Raw genomic sequence first — 23293 nt, forward strand, 5'->3', positions numbered from 1 at the left:
AATTGACTCACCTTTTTTTTTAACTTAAATTATGTTGGAAGGAACCTTCATATTTTGATTGTAGATGGAAAACCTATGTAAAGCTATATCCAATAAAAACCAAACATTGTTATGAAACTCTAGCTAGGCTCTGGCCAAAGACTCTAATCGGAGACCAACACTCTGTCTTGAAGAGATAAGCAAGTATTAGAGCAAGATAATATTAAAGACATTTTGGCACTACTGAGACTTCCTTACCCAAGTGAGATTCTTCTTGACATCATTAGAAGGATTGAAAGAAAGTGTGACCCACTTCTAGGAATCTATCCTGTAGCTTTCTCCACGATAGATTGTCAGCTCCATGATGCAAGGACTGGGCCTGTTGTGCTCACTACTCTGCACACACACACACATACGCACACACACACACCGTGCCTAGAGCTGGCCTGGTGCATAGCAAGTGCTCAATAACATTTGTGGAATGCATGGATGAATTAATATGCAAAATGAAATAGGTACAAAGATATTTACTGCAACAATTCTTATAGTAGGAAATGGGTTGGAAACAGGTAACTCCATCAATAGGGGACCAGGTAAATTACATACCAGACATACAATGGGGTAGAATGAAGCATGTACGATGTGGAACTCACTGATATGTAAAGTGAAATAAAGTACAGAGCTGTTGTGTATAGCATGCTTCCGTTACTTTTTTTTTTATATATATAAATTTATTTATTTTTGGCTGTGTTGGGTCTTTGTTGATGCACACGGGTTTTCTCTAGTTGCAGCGAGCGGGGGCCACTCTTTGTTGCGGCGGGCAGGCTTCTCATTGTGGTGGCTTCTCTTGTTGCAGAGCACGGGCTCTAGGCACGTGGGCTTCAGTAGTTCTGGCACGCAGGCTCAGTAGTTGTGGCTCGCGGGCTCTAAAGCACAGGCTCAGTAGTTGTGATGCACGGGCTTAGCTGCATCTTAGCTGGATCTTCCCGGACAAGGGCTCAAACCCGTGTCCCCTGCATTGGCAGGCGGATTCTTAACCACTGTACCACCAGGGAAGTGCACTTGCGTTACTTTTTAAAAAAGAGGCTACCTGAATTTATGTGTTTGTAGATGCACGAAACACATCTGGAAAAATACACAAGAAACTATATTTTTGAATGGTTGCTTCAAAAGAGGGAAACCTGGGGCCAGAGGTGGGAGAAGCACACTCTTTTGAAATTTGTACAAAGTGCACACATCCACTATTCAAGGAATAGACAAACCTGGAGGACTGGAGGTTTGAAAAACGAACTGGAGGACTTCCCCAGTGGCACAGTGGTTAAGAATCTGCCTGCCAATGCAGTGGACACGGGTTCAAGCCCTGGTCCAGGAAAATCCCACATGGCGAGGAGCAATTAAGCCCACGAGCCACAACTACTGAGCCTGTGCTCTAGAGCCCTCTAGCCGCAGCTACTGAGTCCACGTGCCGCAACTACTGAAGGAACCGTCAGGAACTCAAAGCCCATCTAGCTTTCTGCTCTGCCATCAGAGGATGAAGTTTCCATGCTTATGCTCAAATACTGGCTGTTATACCTCCTGGCAGTGGGTCTACATTCTAGACTAAAGAAGGATAATAAGACAAAGGACAAAAGACAAAGGGTGCGTGCCAGCTGGGTTGGTCCCCTTTAGCAAGTTTTCCCAGAAGCCCCACCCAGAGACTTCCATGTACATCTCACTGGCCAGAATTTTGTCACATGGCCATCCTAGCTTCAAGGGAGTCCAGGAAGCATTTAAAAAGGAGCAGGTCACCAATACAAACAAAATTAGAATTTCAGTCTTAAAGAAGGAGAGGCAGGATAACTCAGGAGTGAAAGATATTATTTTAAACTGATAGTAGTTATTAGTAGGCATAGTTTATCCACCCTGGTAGATACGGGAAGGGAAGGCAGGGAAGGTGTATTTTATTCATTTTTCTATCTTTCACACTTCTAGCATAGAGGTGAAATTGAACAAGGGACATATTTGGGGGAACCGTGGGGGAATAAGGTTAGATACCTAAGACGGAGCCTGGGAAGCCACTAGGAACAGGTTTGAAGTGGTGGACAATGTGAGGAACCACAACAGGTTCTTGATCTGAGGAATGTTTTTTGAGCCAATTCAGTTCAACACACATTTACTGAATACCAACTCCTCATACGGTGATGAAAAGCTGCCCTTAAGGTGCTGTCTGTTAAGAGAGATGAGGCAGACAATTACCTGGGAAATATGGTGCCTGGAGAGGAAGCATTTCAACGGGGCCTTGAGGGATGGGTGTGATTTGACAGGCAGAGGCAGGAGAAGATGCATTGCAGTCTGCAGGACGGCCTGTGGTCTGGACGCACAAGACGTGGCGTGGTTTGGGGCGATGGTAAGGGTGTCTGCCAGGAAGTTGTGAAAATTAAGAGCCAAAAAGGTAAGTGGGGGCTGGACTGTGAGGACCTTGAGAGCCACAGAACAAGCATGTACTTTATCAGTAGGCAATGGGCAGGCACTGAAAATTTTGAGCAAGGGAGTGTCAGACAGACAGTAGGAAGGATCGGAATGGAAATGACAGAAGCAAGAGGAAACGGTGGGACATCACAGGGGCACTGGCAGAAAGAGGAGCCAAAGGGAGGCCACAGACTCAAAGGGCGTTATGCAGGCAGAATCCGTGTGGCTCGGGGTGAGTCGGCGACAGAAGGCGACGACACTCCCGGGGACGGTGGTGACGTCACTAACAGAAGAAGATGGGCGAGGCACAGGTTTGGGGGACTACATAGAGGTAGAGATGACAGGCGACTGGCTAGAAGGTGGAAATGCTCTACGGGCCCCTGGAAATTCCGGTCTGGAGCTCAGGATCGAGGTCAGAGCTGAAGGTGTTAATTTGGAAGTGAACAGTCAAGAAGGACAATTGATGGGACCAGATGTACCTCAGCTACAATATGTCCAAAGCCGATACTCCTCTTCTTCCCAGAACCTGTCTCCTCCTATGGGTCCTGACCTCAGCAGTATCAGCCCAGACTCACCGCTCCCACCCTCGGTCCACACCCTACCAGCTGACTTCTTTTCTCAATTCTGAATCTCTCCATATTCTGCTAGACTGTCCTGGCTCCCCATCCCCTTGCACTGCCCGAGTCCAGCCCCCACTGTCTCTCACCTGGTTTACTACAAAGCCCCCCGACTAGCCTCCTAGTTTGTAACGTGCTCCACCACCACCCCGACCCTTTCACACTGCAGACAGAGAAGCGTCTCTAAAAATGTGCTCTATGGACTTGAGGACACGGGGTGGGGGGGTGGGGGCGGGGGGGGGGAAGGGAAGCTAGGACGAAGTGAGAGAGTAGCAACAACACATTTACACTACCAAGTGTAAAATGGATGGCTAGTGGGAAGCTGCTGCATTGCACAGGGAGATCAGCTCCGTGCTCTGTGACCACCTAGAGGGGTGGGATAGGGAGGGTGGGAGGGAGGCTCAAGAGGAAGGGGATATGGGGATATATGTATACACATAGCTGATTCACTTTGTTGTACAGCAGAAACTAACACATCATTGTAAAGCAATTATACTCCAATAAAGATGAAAAAAGAAAAAAAATTTTTAAATCAAATTGTGTTCTAGAAATGTTGTCTTTTCCCCAGCCCAGCCTACTAAGTATATAAGGCCCTCTGCAATCCAGATCAAAGCCTGCGGGGCCAGCCTGAGGCTCTCTCTCTCCCCGCATCCCTTGCATTCCACACCCAAGTCCACAATGTGCCTTGACAGGCCCCTTGTCTGCCTGTGCACATGTTATTCCTTCCACCTGAATGTTCTTCCCGCCTCATTCACCTGGCTCACTGCTAGCGTACCTGGCAGCAATCGGCTCAAGGGTCACCTCCTCCAGGAAGCCTTCTTTGATCTCTTCTATGTGTTCTTACCTCACCCAGGACTTCCTACTACCGTCCACATTGTATTGCAACATTGTCCATCTCCTCTTGGAGGGCGGGCCTCATGACTCATTCATCTCTCACTGTCACCAGGGGCCAACTCAAGTGTCTGGCACACACCAGGTGCTCAATTAATGTTTGTGGAATGATTAAGTGAAGTTAGGAATGGATGAGAACTCCAAAGGAGAAAGTGCAGAGAAGTGGGGGGCTTGGGACTGAAACTTGGGGTGTGCCTCAGTCTTTAAGAATGGGAGAAAGAGGAAATGCCAGGGAACTAAGATCCCACAAGCCGCGCAGCACGGCCGAAAAAACAAAAAAAAAGAACTGGAGAAAGAAACAGAGACAGAAAGTACAGTATCCATGAAGCCTCAGGAAGAGAATGGGCAAAAAAAATACCACTGACCTTCTTACTGTCTCCATACTTTTGCCTTTTACAGAATGTCATATAGTTGGAATCATACAGTATGGAATCTTTTCATATTGTCCTCTTTCCCTTAGTAATACGCATAGAAGTCTTTTAAGTAATATGCATTTAAGTCATTTCATGTCGGATAGCTCATTCCGTTTTAGCGCTGAATAGTATTTCATTGGTTGGATGTATCACTATTTATTTATTTATTACTATGGAGATAGTAAAAATATCAGTGGCTGCCAGGGTTTGGGGTGGTGGGGTGGGAGGAGGGAGGAATGAACATGCAGAGCACAGAGGATTTTTAGGGCAGTGAAAATACTCTGTATGGTATTATAATAATGAATACATGTCATCATACACTTGTCCAAACCCATAGACTGTATTATAGACCGTACAACAGCAAAAGTGAACCCTAATGTAAACTGTGGACTTTGGGTGATTACAACGTGTCAATGTAGGTTCATCGACTGTAACAAAGGTACCACTCTGGTGTGTGATGCTGATAGTGGGGAGGCTGTGCGTGTGCGGGGGCAGGGGGTAGACAGCAAATCTCTGCACCTTCTGCTCAATTCTGCTGGGAACCTCATGCTCTAAAAAAATTAGTCTTTTTAAAATGTCAGTTATTGCTCGGAACGTTTTCTCCTCCAATTCCCCTTCACCTTGCAGGTCTCAGCTTAGTTCCTCAGGGAAGCCTTCTCTGAGCCCCCTCCACTAAGTCAGTCCCCGCCTCATCCTCTCCCATCCCATCCTGGTGGTGGTCCTGGGCCGTTGCCCTCCCATCTGGTCCTCACCTTCTCTGCTCTGCACTGCAGGTGACTGACCCCTGCAGGCTCCGGACCAATGAGAGGCTCTGGCAGGAGACCAGAGGGTGGAACGTGGAAGGAGAGGAGAATCTTCGTCCCGCTCAGTCCTGAGTGGTATCTATGGAAGTGGATTGTATCTTCTCTGTGGTTCCAACTTCTTCCAAGTGACCCTGGCCCCCCCGCCACTGACTACACTGTTTTCCCCCCAACCCAGGACTAATAGTGGATTCCTGGTTACCTTGCCATCTCCTCCTGGGCTTCTCAGCTCTTCCAACCTCTGTGTAACCAATTCCTTGTGTGAAATTCCATGTTTAAAAACTCGGAATGAGTTCTGATTCCCTGGTTGGGCCCTGCGTGATACAGTACACTCTGTCTATCCTCTCAACATCCTCATCACCTGGAATGATTTCGGTCCTCATCTGTAGTCACTTTTCAAGGTCTGCCCACCCTTGGGAAGGGTGTTCCCTAAGGGCGGGTCAGGGACTGGTCTGGAGGTCCCGCACTCCCTCCCCAGGGCCTGACACAGTAGGTGCCCGGAGCATCACATCTGTAGCTGGCTGCATATGAGAGCTAAGACAAGGTCATCTGACTCAGAGGCGGTTAGTGGGGTATCCATGGAGAGAAGGGATAGTGGGCAAAAAACAGACCGCCGGGGTTACACACAAGTGGGAGATGAAGCAGACACCAGGAGTACCAAGAAGTTTGGGAGTTGAGAGGGGAAAGTCGAGACAGGGGAAGGGTTTTTTTTTCTTTACCGGTCTGTTTTTTGGCCGGGGAGACTCGATAACATTTGGAGGTTGAGAAGAAAAAGCTAAAGGTGAGGAATTGAAAGGCAAGAGATGCGGAGACACTGGGGCTAGAACACATGACCTAAGTGGTCTCTTAGGAGGATTAAAGCCACCAGAAGGGTTGAGAATGACGTTGAGAGGAGACTGGAGGCAGGGAGGTGAGCTAGGAGGGGATAACCCATCAGGAAGTGAGAAGAATTTGAGTCAAGCCTTAACCCAGGGCTCCCTAAGAAGCCTAAGAGGGCTCCAAGGTCAGGAGGGGTCTCAGGTACGCCCAGGAGATGACCTCTTGGTAAGGTCAATTTTGCCCAGTGTTCCAGAGACCCCCACCCAGGCAGCTCCGTCCTTTGTGGAGATGAACACGTCTCTCCTCAGCCACGTCACCGGGGCTCCTCCTCTTGTCCCATAGCTCTGTGGCTCGCCATGCCCCCCCTTCCATCTCCCCCTGTTAAGCAGAATTAGTGAGAGTCAATCAGGATCCAGAATCTGCATGCAATGGTGCACTGGTAGATGCTGAACAACCAGCTTGCGGGTAGGTAGGCCTGGTTTATATTGTTTGCTAATTTCTATGGTGTAAATACTCCCAACATGTCTGATTTCAAGCAACATGAGTTCCTGGCGGCAGAATAGGAAGAGCGCCCCAGCACACCACTGCCTGAACCCATTCCCTCTCCTGCCTCCCTAGTCCCACCAATACCTCTGGACTGGGTGGCAGCAACGGGGCAGGTCCAAGCCCGGGAGGGCAGCAACAGCACTACAGCTGCAGCCTCGGCCAGGTCCCTGATGGAGAAAGAAAGCTGCTTCTCCTTCAGGAACATCCATTCCCACCCCCCAGTCCTCTCTGATCTCAGCCTCACATCCGAGTTCTTTTCAAGCATAACTTCAGGATCTCCCAGGAAAGTGGGGCCTAAGACCCACGGACACAGAGATGATTCACTAGCTACTTTCCCACTAGACATTGCTGGACACCATGAACTGCGCTGACCAAGGCAATAAAAACCAGAATATAATTGCCTTTCTTCCAAAGCAAACAGAAAAGGAGAAATGATCCAAGAATGGCATTCTCTCACTGATGCACAGAATTCACTCACTCTTCATCACTCTTCTACAGAAGTGATTGGGCAATTTGCTCCTTGAAGCCCACAGTCTCTTTGCAGAGTCCTGCATGCAGGAGAGCAGGGGCTCTGGGTCACACCTGGTTTAAATCCCAGATCTTCTATTACAGTGAAGTGACCTTAGGCAAGTCACTTTTCTCTGAGCCTCAGTTTCCTCATCTGTGAAGTGGGGATGATAATAATAGTTATTATTCTATGAGGTTAGACTGCAAAGGTTCTCAACTGGGGGCACTTCTGCTCCCTTTGGGACACCTGTCAATGTCTGAAGACATTTTTTTTCTTGTCACAACTGGGTGTAGGAGGGTGGTGTTACTGGCATCAAGTGGGCAGAGGGCAGGAATGCTCTTAAACATCGTATAATATATATGATAGTCTCCCCACAACAAAGAATTATCCAATCCAAAATGTCAGTGGTGCCAGGTTGGGAAACCCTAGACAGGAGTGAATATTTAGCGAGGTTATTATGCATACAAAGCACTTAGAAACATCTGGTTTATTTTTTATAAGCTCTCAAAAAACAGAAGCTACTATTCTTTGTGGAAGAGCATAGTCTTGCCCTTCCATGGCCGGACTTGAACCATGGGAGTGGGATGCAGAAATCCTTGAGTGCTGAGAACCCAGCTCACTGCTCCAGGTGTGAGTCATCCCATAAATACCAACTTATTTTATTTAAAGCAGAGCTGAGGCTGCACAGGGACTGACTCAGGGCTAGAAGCCTTCCCAGGTTGTCGTGACTCAACTAGCTGGGCTGGAAGGAAGTAATTTTACCCTGAAGCTCTCCTTCCAGAAGATGCCAGCATTTCAAGGCTCAGAAGTGCTCAGTGCTCACTTGCAGTGAGTGTCATGTTGTTTCTTACCTCACCTCACACACAGTTGGGCTTGGAAAGGCCTGGGGAAAGTAGCTGAAACCAGGAGTCCCGAATCTTGTCCTCACTAGTCTGTAGAGGTTTGTTCCTCTCCTGCAACCTGATGTGAAATTCCTTCTTGGGAGTTGCAACTGTGGGTCAACAGGTTCACTCTCTCCCAGTAATACACATTAGTGTTAGTGCATAGATTTAAAGACAGATAATATTGATAGGGTGGGTGGGTCGCAGGGACCGAGAGAAGTGTCGAGGGAAGCTGGGTAAAGTACATGGGCACTGGGTGTCGTAAAGAAGGAATGGTGAAAGAGGGAGAAGGCAAAGGCAGGCCAGGGAATGTCTGCAGGCTCTGGCCCTGTGCCCACATCTTTCCGGAGAAGCGGTGTGCCCAGAGGCAAACAGGTGGTGGAAGAGGCAAGCCCTGCATCCAGGCTTGCTGATACTGACCTGTAACCCACCATCTGGCCAAGCTCTACCTCTCCCTGAGTCACAGAAATGAAAACCCTGTGGTTGGAAGCAGCTTTAAGGGCCCCCAGCTTCTTTCTTACCCATCATTTCCCACGTCAGTCAGTAGCAGAGCCAGTTTATGCAACAGAGACTGTCCAGCTCCAAAGTATGGGCTCTACCTGGACCATGACCGCAAACACTTTAGTGGCCAGGCAAATGACATAGGTTAAGTGGTTGGGTGTAAGACAACGGGGGCTGGGGCTGCGAGGAACTGCAGGCTCTGCTCGAAGGCATTCAAATTCAATTGAAAAAAAACATTGGGCCAGCCAAACAAATCTTATCTATAGCCTGAGTGAGTGGGTGAGGCCTCTAGATGGTTAAGTTTTCTGCCTAAATGGTCTTCCGTATCCCCTGACAACCAAGATGTCTGTTGGATGCAGATCTCCAGAAACAGACTTCAAGCTATGAACCACTGTCTGCAAAGTGGTCCTGAGCAGGTCTTTGCTCCAACACTTCCAGAGATTGGGTGATCCTTACTTCCCCAGACAGCCTTGAATGGGGCCTGCTTACCCGTACCATTAGAGCCACTTACCACACCTGCCTGTTGTAGACCACTTATTGGGGTGGGGTGCCCAGGTAGGGGCATATCTTTTATTTTGCAAACTTTTTTAAGCGTGGAAATATTTTCTTTATTATAAATAAAATACAAGCTCACTGTGGAAACGCTGGAAAATATGGAAAAGCAAAACTTAGAAAAGAAAAAATATCCATACCTCCCTTAAGCACCTCCCCTACCCCTTCCCCAACGCCCACCCCCACCCACCATTCAGAGAAAAGCATTGTTGACACCTTGGTGCATATCCAGATTCCAAGTCCTTTTTTTAAATAAGTAAAGCTCTAATCTTCTTTCTGGCTCCATAACCTGTAAACCCAGCGAGGAGATGCTTCACGCAGCGCTCACACCACGTTGCTTCTCTGGCTGTGGAAAGGGATTGCACCACGCCAGCCGCACGCTCTCACCAGACCTGGGTTTCAACACACAGGTCTGACCTGCGTAGGCCTTTAGCCCCCCAACCTCCTCGAGGGCAGGCACTAGAACCTATCTTATCCTCAGAGACTCTACAGCACCAGGCTCACAGCAAGTGCTCAATATAAGTGTTTCTAAATACACACCCCTGCCCCGCCCCGCTCCCTCCACAACCAACACACCTGCCTCAGCCGCTACGGCCCGGAGCAAAGAGGAAACACAACCAAAGCCTGGAGAGAGAGCACGCCTCGCCGTCTCCTAGGTAACCAGGTCCTAGGTTGGGGAGGGGGGCCCACGCATGCGCACGCTCACCCTTCCTTCCCGTAACCTCCAGAAGAAAGCAACCCTGAAGACTGCCAGAAGCCGACCGCGCATGTGTAGTTACACCAACACCCCTACCGCCTCCGCCTTCTGTCGATCCGTCAGCCCAGCAATCTCTTCTCTATAAACACTGTCCGGAAATAGTGCCCATTCCTGGAAACGAGGCCTCGTTAACCAATCGTTGCTTGGGGCAGTAGGACAGAACTGGCTGGGACGCGCTGTCTCATTGGTTAGATTGGAGGAGTGGGCGGGGCCAAGGGTCTAGGTGAGGCCAAAGCAAGGAGGCGCGAAGCGAGGCAAATTTGCTGCCGCCGGCGGAGGCGTGGCCCCGGGGATGGCCGGGAAGGCGGTGAGGGGGCGGGGTCCGAGGCGGGGCGGGGCGGGGCGACCGTGGGCCCTGAGAGCAGCGGTCGGCGACCGGCGGCGGGAGATCGTGGACGAGCGGAGCGTGACACTCGCTGGTGGGGGAGATCGGCGCTCGGCCGGTAGGTGACCTGAGCGAGTCCCGGGGCGAGGGGCAGAGGGGATGGGTCGCTTCTCAACCCGGGGCCGGGCTGCGGCCTGGCCCGCCGCCCCGGAATGGTGGGGGTCAGCGACGCGGCCGGGGGACCCACTCGCGCGCGGGCCCTCGGCCCTGGCGGCCGGCCGCCGGCGCTCCCTCACGCACGCTGCCGGGGCCACGGTCTCACGCCGTGCTCAACCAGCACACCCGCAGGCCACACGCTCGCCCGAAGCGCGCGCAGGGACGCCTTGCTTCCCCTTCTCCAACATCCTTGTTCCTCCGCGCCAAGCTGCCCCACCGCCGGGCCTGCCCCTCCTGCTCTGTTCCCTGGATGCCCCCCAGGATGAGGGCTCACCTCGGCACCGGGCGGAAGGTGCCTAACGCCCAGGTGCGCCGGGTCCGTGAGCCCTACCACCTGTCCGGGCAGTGAAAACCTCAGGCCTTTCCTGGGAAGTTCTGGGGTCACACCCCGAGCCTGGGAGAAGAGGCAGAACCTGCCCTTGCCACCCAGCGGGGCAGTGCAGCCTACTCGCAGCATATCCTCTTTCTCTCCCTGACCCCTCTGTAGTTCTTCTGTCCACTCCACTCAGGACTTTATCTGTCGGCTCAGATAAAATATCCCATCTTGGAAGCCCATCGTGGCCCTGGCATCCTGCAGCCACCGGGCACCAGGCAGAAGGAGGCCACTTGTGAGGCACAGAGAGCCCCACCTGCCCGGGAACCTCCTCGGTGCTGGGTAACTTCAGAAAAAGCCGATTTTTCCTAATTGAAGTTAAAATATTGCTCTCAGTCCTAAGGGTGGACTAGGGGATGAATGGAGAAAAGAGACAGAAATCAGTGGTGTAAATGGTAAAATTATTATTTTTTAACTGGGGGACAGTGAGTACCTGTCCCTTGATTAAGAACTTGAAAAGCAGATGAAGCTAAATGATGAGAGGTGGGGCCTAATACAAAATAGAAGTCTGAAGTTTATTCCAGGAAAAATGTTGAAAACCCCTTGACTAGAAACATGGTCTTTCTGAAAGATGAGAGGGAGATAGTATCTTAACATTAGTGATGTGTTTTTTACTTAGTATCTTCATACCTGTAACCTCCTTTTTCCTTCAGATGTCTGTGTGATAAGATAGTATTGTCCTGCTTTAGAGGTGAGGCACCTGAGGCAGGTGTGTGTTTGTTGGGGGCGGGGGTGTAAATAGATCTTGCCTAATGCCTCATAACTAGGACTCAGGGTGAAGACTTGAACCTGGGCCACTGGGGTCTTTCCCAGGCTCCTTGCCCTGGACCAGTCCCACATTATGGGACTTACGATGCAGGACTTACGATGCTGGGGTATTTATGCTTTTAACATGAGAGAACAGGTGCTTGTCTTACAAAGTGTTTGGATTTACTCTTGCTGTTTTTTAAGTGATGTCAAAGTCAGTTCCTTTGGTGCAGCAATGCCAGACATGTGAGATTTTGAGACACCTTGAGGACATCCTCGTTTATTTTGAAGGGTGTGGTGAACTTCTCAGAAGCCTTCTCAAAGTAAAAGTACTAGTCTCTGACTTTAATTTTAGAAATATATACCCAGGTATATGTTCCAGCACTTTTGTGAAATCAGACAGCGGTAAGCCGCCAAGCTTTAGGTCGCCTTCTGAGTATAAGGAGTAGTTTTCAGAGTATAAGGAGCAGTTAGCTCTGAAGGGGGTTTTTCGCCCCTGGTATTGTCAGTTAGAGTTTGTGGGAGCGGCACCACAGAGACCCTGCCAAATGAGCCTTCATCTATTAAACAAAAATGTCTGGTTGGCCATTTCGCCTCAACAGACAGAGGTTTGGTTCCTCATTTTGGTTCTCCTGTTGAACACTGACTCCATTGTGATCTGCCTGGAGTGTTTGTATATCACTTAATGTTGAGAAGCAGGCCTGCCCTGATTGGTTGTCCAACTCCAGGCAGCTGTTGTGATTTTGTTTGGTGCGTGGTAACAGTTCACCCGGGCCAGGGTCTGGTGAGAGACCTGTAGATACGTGAAAGAGGTAAAGCCCGATTCAGAGCTGTTTTCCTCATTGTTGGCACCCTCTTAAGAGTGTCCTATCACTTTGGCCTGCAAAGTCACTTTTAATTTCCTATTTTTTTCCTGTCTCTATGGGTAGCACATGAGCTTTCCTAACAGGCCTGCCTGCCTTGATGAAAAGCTGAGAGATTCATGTTGGTTGACCTGATACATGTCTTTTTCTGGGAGAGTAATTAAGAAATCTTAAAACCAAATTCAGTCCTAAATCAAAAGTGTAAGTCAGCTTGATACACACATAGGCAGCATCTTTTGTACCAATGGCTTCCATCATCTCAGAGGTGTTTTTTTTTTTTTCCTGGCAAAAGGTTAAAATGCAACTAAAATTCTGCTTTCATGATTAATAAGTCACTACCGCAGTTGTGTCTGATGCTTCCTGTTTGCCCCATTTTAGTATTTCAGTTAAACTGGAAACATCTGAGCCTTATGGGCACTTTTGATGGCACCAGCGTGAAATTGGCGGGAAGGGGGACAGTTCCCTGTCAGTGGATTTAGGGAGCTTTAAGGATAAGCCAGCCTCTGGCCGCCGCATGCCTGAGACCCTTCAGCAGGGAAAGGAACGGGGGTTGAGCACCTTCAAGGACTAGGTGAGCGTTTAGAGTGATGCACGTGTGAAGGCTCTGCATTTGCTTGGTGATGCTGACTGAAATGTTGAAAGCAGTAGATTAGAAATGGAAGGCCAAACATAGGGCAGATCGTGTGGTAGAACATTTCAGTTGAGCTGAGCGAGACACTGAAGTATGTTGCATTTGAGGTCTTCAGTTCTGGCCTTGTCTTACTGCCTGAGTGACAATGCAGAGAAAAGTCACTTTTTCTCAGAAGCCTGTGCACCCTTCTTTGTACTCTATCAGTAGTTTAAAAGATCCCCTTCCTGTGGTTGCCAAGGTGGGGGGGCGGGATCGGATTGGGAGTTTGGGGTGAGCAGATGCAAGCTATTACATATAGAATGGATAAACAACAAGGTCCCATTGTATAGCACAGGGAACTATATTCAATATCCTGTGATAAACCATAATGGAAAAGAATATGAAAAAGAATATATATATGTATAACTGAATCGCTTTTCTATACACCAGAAATTAACACATTGTAAATCAACTATACTTGAATTAAAAAAAAAAACTAAGATCCCCTTTCCCTTGCTATTTTATACCCTTTAATCTCTTATCCTCCTGACATAAATCCCTTGAAATTGTATGGCATCCAGAGTAATGGTACTTAGTGGCTATTTTCTGTATTTTCTCACAATACTCCCATAAAGAGAGGCAGAGACAAAGATCAGGAATGTGAGGCCTAGTAAGGAAATAAAGGGGATGAGATTACTCAGGAAATCAGTGTCATGCCTAGAAGCTAAACCCACGTTTCTTGATATCTAGTTCACTGCCTCTTCTACTAACTTACTCATGAAAGGGTAAGTTGTTTTCTTTTTTTTTTTTTTTCCAAAACAGGTTAGTTTTGAATATAACTAAACCAGGGTAGCTGCTTTATTTATCTATTTATGTTAACAAGTATTAATTAATAAGTGTTAACAATTAATTATTAGTTGATATTGATTGTCCATAATAATTATTATTAACAAAAGTCTAAAAGATGAATAGAGCATCCTCTGGGCGAGTCTGCTTATCCCCATTTTACAGATGCAGAAATTAAAGCAGAGTGGTCAAGTGATTTGCCAGGAGCGGTAGAGCAAGTCCACGGCACCTTCGTGTCCAACTTGGGGGTTTAGGCTGTCGGGTCAGGTCCAGGTCTGCCACTGTCTGCCTGTGTGACCTCAGGCAAATCACTTCTCTTCTCTAAGCATTGGGTGCCTCGTCTGTAAATACTTCGTGGTGTTGTTTTCAGTAGAAAAGGAGAGAATGTATGTAAAGTGCTGAGCTTGGTGCCTGGCACAGAATAAGTCATAGGACACAATGGCTATAACTGCTGATGGTGGTTGTAGTAGTAATCGCAGTACTAGTAGTTGCCGATTAACACTTTGACTAGACCTGTTTTCTGTAAGATGACATCAGGAAAGGTCACACTGCCTGATAAGGGCAGTCATTTTCTCAGCAGGACCTCCTGGGGACCATTTCTTCTGTCTAGAGGGTTTAGCTGTCAGGTTTTCCCTGTCTTACACTAAATACTGCCCTTACCACCCTCCAAACGAGTCTAAAAAAGCTCCGGCTCCGCCTGGTCAGAGTTGGCGAACCTAACCCTTGGCCACCCTCGGCCCTCCCAGGACTCTGAGCAAGAGGCAGAGCTGAGCCTTTCTAGGGCCGTCCTGTGTCCCCCGTGCAGCGAAGTCCTAGCCTTAACTCTGGAGGGGAACAAAAGGAAAACACTGTGTAGAATATAAGTCAGCAAGGACTCATTCTTCTCTGTTTGGGAGACCAGGAGGGAAACCTGGGTTCTGTGGGGCAAGGTTCCCACCACCATGTGGCAGCCTCAGCTCACTACGCTTTGTCGACTTATTGCCAGTCTGGGGGCCCTGGATCCGCAGTCAGGGACTTGCAGATTTCCCTTTAAATCACCCAAGAAAAAAACCAGTTTCACATTATATTTTAAATTCTTTTTTTTCCCCTTCTTAATACAAAACAAAAATACAGGCTCCCACCAGGCTGACGTTGCCTTTAAATAACATTTTGTTTTCTCTTGGGGAAGCTGCCTTCGTGGCCAAAGAGTCATTTCTAAAGTGAACTTAGTTTTTAGAAAAAATAGATTACCGGATGTCAAGCCTCGTGTGGAGCTCAGTTCAGATGAAAATGAAACCAGCAGATCTGGAGTGGCAGCTCCACACTTCACTTCAGGCTGGAGGTGAGAGGCAGAGTGTGTCTGGGCCCAGCTCGGTAACTGGTCGGCCCCACAGGGTGCATTTGATAGGCGCCTTAGTCATTTTCCAGGCAGCTTTGCTTAGGTGAGCAGAGCACTTTCTCTGGAAGGTGAGTCACCCTTGCAGGGGTGTAGGTGACAGGCGATTTATTCCCCAGCTCAGTCACAGAGGAAGTCTTGAACAGACCTTGTTGAGAAGCCCTCTGCCAAAGATCATGTTCATTTCGGTCCAAGGGCTTTGGAGGCAGGGGTAAGGAAGCAAACCGAAGGCTCCCGGGGCTTGTGGACTGACAGAGAGATGGATCCCCCGGCAGGGGGTTCATGTGGACCCGGCACAGAGCCCAGATCAGCAGTGTCACTGCACTCTTGAGTCCAGCCACCTTGAGGGTGGAAAATAGCCCACTTGTAGTGAGAGTCAACAAAGAAGCAGGAGGGGAGCTTTGGCTCTAGGGAGCTGGGAAACCCCTTGGCAAAAAGCAGAGAGATACATACCATACTTTGGTGTAAAAGGCCTTTTGGGGAACCCTTTTCTACCTGCTTTCCTTTTCGCCACCTGAGTTGGAGGCTCTGAAGAGTTCCAGTGATTAGGAAGGCTAGATTCAACCCTGGCTTTCAGGAGACTTTGGAATTCTGAGCCTGCCATACTTCTGGAGCCAGTGTTTGGACTCAGAAAGAAAGCGCAGGGCTTCCCTGGTGGCACAGCGGTTTAGAATCCGCCTGTCAATGCAGGGAACACGGGTTCGAGCCCTGGTCTGGGAAGATCCCACATGCCACGGAGCAACTAAGCCCGTGTGCCACAACTACTGAGCCTGTGCTCTAGAGTCTGCGAACCACAACTACTGAGCCCACTTGCCACAACTACTGAAGCCCACACGCCTAGAGCCCGTGCTCCGCAACAAGAGAAGCCACTGCAATGAGAAGCCCCGCGCACCACAACGAAGAGTAGCCCCCACTCTCCACAACTAGAGAAAAGCCTACGCGCAGCAATGAAGACCCAACACAGCCAAAAATAAAATAAATATATTTATTTAAAAAGAAAAGAAAGAGGGCTTCCTGGTGGCGCAGTGGTTGAGAGTCCGCCTGCCGATGCAGGGGACACGGGTTCGTGCCCCGGTCCCGGAAGATCCCACATGCCGCGGAGCGGCTGGGCCCGTGAGCCATGGCCGCTGAGCCTGCGCGTCCGGAGCCTGTGCTCCACAACGGGAGAGGCCACAACAGTGAGAGGCCCACGTACCGCAAAAAAAAAAAGAAAAGAAAAGAAAGAAGCGGCAGAGGGAACTCCTGAGCCATCTCCTCCACCTGGTTTCTGGGTGCTGTGCCTTCTGACCCTCTTATCACTAAAGCCGTGACCAGGTATCCTTCAAGGCAAAGAGTATGTTCGGACTCTGTGTTCTAGACCAGTGCAGTTGGTGTTGAACTTGACTGCTGAGGGTCAAGGACCTCTAAGCAATGTCCAAATCACCCCACCAGGTGGGCTTGACTTCACTGAAGCCACAGGGGAAGAGCTAGTATTACCTTGTTTCCTTTATCTGTTGCAGGCTCCCCTCCAGGCCCCCTACCCACACCTCATCCATCTGGACTAGCCAGCAGTCACTTTGGGTGGGCATGGCTAAGTGACCTTAGGCCTGATCCACTCTGTCAAGAAAGAGCTCTTTGAGTTATAGCCTGGAAATGATCATAACCGTTTGTGTGCTCTGTTTTACAAATGAGAAAATGGTGACCCCAAGAAGCTGAGTTGCCCAAGGCCACACGGCTAGTTAATTGCAGAATCTGAACTAAAGTCCAGGCTCTTTGCACTGTGCTGTGCTGCTCCTTGAACAAAAGAACTACTCCTGGAGTAGGGGTTGTATTTTTCAACTAGCTTCTCCTACATATCCACACCCAATGCCATCACTCCCGGCCTTTCTGCAAGCTTTGCCAGACCTGGGGAGGGTGGAGCCAAAGCGGCAGCTGCTCTGAGTCTAAGAAAAACTAAACGGAAATCTATTTACTTGACACTCTCTTGTACCATGAGGTTCGTGTAACCAAAAGGAGGTGAAGGTTGATAAGAAAATACAATTCTGGGCAGGGTTACCCGGAAGTCTCAAAGGTTGCCTACACCTGTAGGTCACTGTCCTACCTCACCAGGCAGTATCGTACCCAAAGTGGGTCTTTAGTAGCTATGAATGATTGATTGTGAGGCTACAAACCCACTGGGCACCAAGAAGCTCCTCTGCATCTTTCTCCTGTTGTGTTACCTGTGGTGTGCAGGTAGCCAGAAGACCCAGAATAGTTGGGCATCATTCCCTCGGGATCCGTCCAGCTCCTCTCAGTGAAGAGGCTCTTTCTTGTGGGCAAAGCTTGATGTCACATCTAGATGGTGGCCCCCATAAGTGCAAAGAGCTGTTGTAGCTGAGATCCACCACCCACCTTCTGCTGACTGCGACATTTCCTTTTATCAGAACGGAATTAGTCCTGGTCAATACTAGGGATAGGTGGGAGGCTTGGGAGGAAGGGGGCTTTGCCAGCCTCAAATGAGGATGCTATTGCCAATTAAGATTAGAAATGGAGGTACTTCCCTGGTGGCACAGTGGTTAAGAATCCTCCTGCCAATGCAGGAGACACGGGTTCGAGCCCTAGTCCGGGAAGATCCCACATGCCACGGAGCAACTAAGCCCATGCACCACAACTACTGAGCCTGCGCTCTAGAGCCCACGAGCCACAACTACTGAGCCCACGTGCCACAACTACTGAAGCCCGCACGCCTAGAGCCTGTGCTCCGCAACAAGAGAGGCCACCGCAATGAGAAGCCCGCCCACCGCAACGAAGAGTAGCCACCGCTCACCATGACTAGAGAAAGCCCGCACGCAGCAACGAAGACCCAGCGCAGCCAAAAATAAAACTTTTTAAAAATAATAATAAAAATATAAATAAAGAGTCTGCCTTCCAGAGATCATCTGCGAACATTCCCTGTCATACCACAGGTCCCAAACCCTTTCCTCCCTTCCTGGGGGAGGACAAGAATGTGACCCTGTGTTGAAAGGGACATGTCCTCAAGCTGCTCACTCAGGCCAGTCTGTCAAAGGATGTGTAGGGCAGCATCTGAAACGAGGCCATGATCAGGGTGCCACTGCTAAAGGGCGGAGCTGGACTGTGTACTTCCTTCCATTTACCCCTATATGTTGGAAGCCTTCTGTGGAAAGCCAAGTTGTTTGGGTTTCTTGTTTATTCTGAAGTTCCTCAAACTAGTTCCTCAATTTCAGGACCAGTCACCAATAACTGCAATGAACTTGAAGCCTCTTCCCTTCCAAAGAGGCTGAGCCCGTCTTTCTCCATCTCCGAAAACAGGTAGACCCTGCTTGAAGCCAGTCCCATCTGTGAAAAGCAGAGTTACCAACCAACAGAGGAGGGAAGTGGTTGTGTTGCAGCAGGATTGACCATAGCCCAGGGAACTGCTCCTTGCTCAGAATCCAATCCGAAAAGTTAAATAAGGAAAAGTTTTTCACAAGCAGACCTTGCTTGCAATGATGACCTCAAGGCTTGGCAAGATCCAGAAGTACATTTTGACTCATCAAAGAAAGCTGGTTGTGTTTGGCACAATTTTAGTGTTGAGGGCAGTTAACTGCACTATAATCTTCGGAAACTGATCGTTATTGAGTGGTACATGCTGCAGCCCCCACTTAATCAGAATATTCAGTTACACAAAATACCCCAACCTACAGATTTCAGTGAGCCTATGAAACTTTTGTATATAACATACATTAAAAATTCCTTGCTGTGTATTGTAGAAAATGAAGTGGTTGAGGTTTTTCTCAATACTACCCCGCCCCCCATTCTCCTGCGTAACTGCCTCTGTGGATCAGTGATGCCCCAGTGGCATCTTTTCTATATACTGTTGGCTCTCCTCATGCAAAGGATTTGAAAGTTGAATTGAAAATGTCGTTGTAATACTTTACTTTTAAAGTGTATACAATACCCTATATCAGGGCCTGGAGACAAAGTAATAACCGTGTTTATGAATTTAGTAACTGATGCTCGAGGCTTTGCTATTAAAAACAAAAACAAAAAACAGTAAAATAGGCTCAAGAAGCCTGGAGCCAGGCTTTATATAGAAAATGAATGGTGAATTTGAACGTTTTCATACTGTCGGTCCCTGGGATGGGTCCAGCTGTGCTGGGCATGGGTGGGCTAAGGAACACAGGCCTGCCACATGCTTGGAGTCTCTGATCCCCATTGCCATTTTAAAGTTGCTTTTTCCAAAACAGAGGCTGGCTGTGTTTATGCCTCCTAACTGAGATGCTTCCTCCTGGGTCAGTCCCTGGGTTTCTCATTAACAAACCTTTGGCTTGTGGCAGCTTCTACATTTGGGTCCCAATTTTTAAAGCTTGAATCGTTTGAAAGTGGATTCAGTGTCATGGTTAAGAGTATGGACTTTGACATAAAAGAGTCCCACGTGCAAATCCTGCTTTTCTGCCACTTCCTTGCAGTGTGACCATGGGAAAATTACTTGACCTACTGAGCCTCAATTTATTCCTCCATCTAAGGGGAATGATACTAGAGTTATTGTGAGGATTCAAGAAGTAATACACATGTAATACATAGCAAGCATTGCCTAATGTACCTAATACACAGCAAATAATAACAGCTGTCATTATTATTTTTATTATTATTGACAACCGGCATGTAATTCTGTGTATACATATAGCAGCAGGTTGTTGAAAACACCCAAAGATGTCCACAGGACAACTGATTTCGGCTCTAGGTGCCGAGGAGTTCTGGGTCCTTGTTCATTGTGCACTGGTGGGTCACTCTTGAGTCCATTCAGAGCTGAGGCACTGCCAGGAGAGAGAGGCTGGATGGCGTGTGCAGAATGCTCTTCAAAGAACAACCCCCTCAGGAATTCCCTGGCAGTCCAGTGGTTAGGGCTCTGTGCTTCCACTGCAGGGGACACAGGTTCAAGCCCTGGTCAGGGAACTAAGATCCCGCATGCAAGGCGAAGCCAAAAAAAACCCAAACAAACAAACAACACCCCTGTCATGGGTGGTCCTTTTCCTGCTGGCCGCTCCTGCCTCCCTGCTCTTGGGATGCTCCCCTCCTCCTTTGACTGTGCCCGTTCCAGACTTTCCTTCCAACGCTAGGGCTGCTGGCTGGTGGTTTCAACTCTGCACAGGCGAGGACTGTCAAACAACTGGCACTTCCAGTCCCGGAAAGGACTGCTCATCTTGTAACAGCTTCCCTCTCACTGGAGGTTCTGCTAATGTTTCTAGAGCATCCCCTGTGTGCCAGGCACCCTGCTGGGCATTTAAACATTGTTTCTTGTGTTTAATTGTCCTGTAAAATCCTGTTATGTACGTTTGAGGATCCTTATTTAACAGATGAGATACCTGAGTCTCAGATTAAGTTATCTGCCCATGGTTATACACCAGATTCAAACTCAGATCTTTTTTTTTCTTTTTTTGCTGTACGTGGGCCTCTCACTGTTGTGGCCTCTCCCGTTGCGGAGCACAGGCTCCGGACGCGCAGGCTCAGCGGCCATGGCTCACGGGCCTAGCCGCTCCGCGGCATGTGGGATCCTCCCGGACCGGGGCACGAACCCGTGTCCCCTGCATCGGCAGGCGGACTCTCAACCACTGCGCCACCAGGGAAGCCCCCAAACTCAGATCTTTTGATGGCAAGACCATCCTGTTAAGTAGCTGGATGGCCATCCCTCAGGATCATTGAGTGCTATGTTGGAATAAATGACGTCCAGGGCCCTTCTGATCTCAAGGTCATTTTGAGATTCCTTGATCATCTATTTATCCATCCACCCATTTGCACCGACTAGATAAGCACCTTGAGGGCAAGGATAGTCTTTCTAGCAAATAACTAGTGTAGTGTTTGGTAACCACCTGTGCTTAACTGATGGATGCTGCCTACTTCCGTGACACATAGAAACAGGAGAGAAGAAAGGGCCACTAACCCACTAAGAAAAGGGTTACCCAGGAATTCTGATCCCAGCAATTTACCACCTAGAGTTACTTGTAAGAGTGCACAAAGAGGGAATTCCCTGGTGGTCCAGTGGTTAGGACTCTGCATTTTCACTGCCGAGGGCATGGGTTCAGTCCCTGGTCAGGGAACTAAGATCCCACAAGCCGCAAGCCGTGCGGCACGGCTGAAAAAAAAAAGAAAGAAAAGCGCACAAAGAAGTGAATAAAGGTGTTGTTTTGCAATATTACTTACAAGAATAAAAAATGGAAACAATTTGAAAATCCACCCATAGAAGAAAAAGTGGGAAAATGATAGTACATCTGTACCATAAAATCTTATGGAACCATTAAAAAGAATGAGATAGATCTACATACACTGAAATGGAACAGTATTCATAATTCACTGTTAAGTGAAAGAAGCAACGTATAGAATATTATGTATGTATAATCCTATGTTTATTTTAAAAATGGTCCCAGGGCTTCCCTGGTGGCGCAGTGGTTGAGAGTCTGCCTGCCGATGCAGGGGACGCGGGTTCGTGCCCCGGTCCGGGAAGATCCCACATGCCGTGGAGCGGCTGGGCCCGTGAGCTATGGCCGCTGAGCCTGCGCATCCAGAGCCTGTGCTCCGCAATGGGAGAGGCCACAACAATGAGAGGCCCACGTACTGCAAAAAAAAAAAAAAAAAAAAGTCCCAAACTCTATGTTCGTATATGTACAGTAATGGAACTAGAGGGGTTTACACCAAACCTGTTTCTAACATTGCAGGGAGAAGGGAATGGTGCAGGGATTTTTTTTTAATATATACACTTTTTGTATTGTTTAATTTTTGATAATGAACAAGTATTATATTTGTACTTGAAAACAAAATAATTTTTTTTCTTTTTTTTTTTAAAAGAAAGAGCAGTGTCAGATATACAAGGAAGCAGTGTCAGATATACTAGCCTGAAACCCTTGCCTCTTTCAGGTTCCCCGGGTTGGGACCAGCCCTCAGATCCTACCCCTTGACATCAGCAGCCACCGAGGGGCCAGTGGTTTTCTCTCAGGTCCAGTTCTGCTGTTTCCCACTCTTTATGGGGCCACTTGTGCCCACGAGCATGTCTTACCCAGCATCTTCACCGCTGCATACACTTGTCATTGGATGGTTATAAAGTAAAAGCAGGGAAGCACTGGCCATCAGAGTTGAGGACGGCTGGCACAGCGATCGCTGAGCACCTTCCTGCTTCTTGAGTCCCAACGGATGAAACTCACAGTCCCCCAGGGAAAACTAGAAAGAGAGTGAAATGAAAACCAAAACCAGGAGGGACAAGCTTACCCATCTCCAGCTTCTGTTTTAGCGGCCCTGCTGCCAGAACTCACTGAACAGCCCCCAAGTTTCTGGCAAGGTTTCCTGTGTGTGTGGTGTGTGTGTGCGGGGTGAGGAAGCAGTCGTCACGTATTTATGAAGCCCCAGTCACAGATGTGGACCAGACGCCTCCTAAGTTCTCATCCCATACCAAGAGACCTTATTTTAGTTATAGCTTGTTTTCACTGTAAAAGTAATACCTCGCAGAGAACATCTCTGGAGGGATATGTAAGAAACTGGTAATGGGGATCCCCTCAGAAGAATGGGGGAGTGGTGGGAGGGACTTATATTTCTCATTGTTTATCCTTTCTGTATTTTATTTTTACCATTTGGAAACATCTGTTGAAAAATGAAGACTGGGAAAAGTAGTACTTCCTCACTGCAAAAAATGTGGAAAAATTAGAAAAGTATAAAGAATATTACCACCACCAAGGGAGAACCATTGCTGCATGTCTGTGCTAGGTGTCTGCATTTTTATAAATGTTGATAAAATATACAGACACATGCTAGGTGGGATCATACCTTAGATATAATTCTGTATCCTTTTTCTGTTAACGTTGTATCCCATAAGCATTTTTCCATATAGTTAAATATTATTTGTAAGCATTTTTAATGGATGTACTATGACTTATTTAATAATTATCCTCCCCGTGTAATTAGACATTTTTGTTTCAGTGTTTTACTATTATAAAAATACACTGAACGTCTTTGTACATCTTTTCCCATATTTCTATCTGCTCCATACCTCCTAGATTGCAATTATGGAGTTGTGCGCACAAGAAATGGCTACCTTCCCTTGGTGTATGATGATTTATCACATTTAGAGTTCTTTCACCTACATTATTTTATTTAACGAGTAAAGGGAGTGAGGGTGAGGAGAGTAAGGAGACCAGGTGCTATCAGCGGGGACTTCCTGGAGGTGGAAGGCCTGAGCTTCGCCTGGGAAGGACAAGCAGGAGGTGCAGCATGGCCCACACA

General features: G+C 48.2%; 1 protein-coding gene across 1 annotated transcript in view; it reads left to right on the top strand.

The window, feature by feature from the left end:
• Positions 1-10102: 10102 nt before the first annotated feature.
• The window catches only part of MAP3K14 (mitogen-activated protein kinase kinase kinase 14), a gene marked incomplete at its 3' end in the record, with an annotated part of 41764 nt that continues 28573 nt past the window's right edge, over positions 10103-23293 (top strand). The window contains exon 1 of the mRNA XM_082860097.1: positions 10103-10155. The remainder of the gene's footprint in view (positions 10156-23293) is intronic.

The sequence above is a fragment of the Leucopleurus acutus genome (genome assembly GCF_964270905.1).
Source record: "Leucopleurus acutus genome assembly, chromosome: 19".
In the NCBI taxonomy this organism is placed as follows: domain Eukaryota; kingdom Metazoa; phylum Chordata; class Mammalia; order Artiodactyla; family Delphinidae; genus Leucopleurus; species Leucopleurus acutus.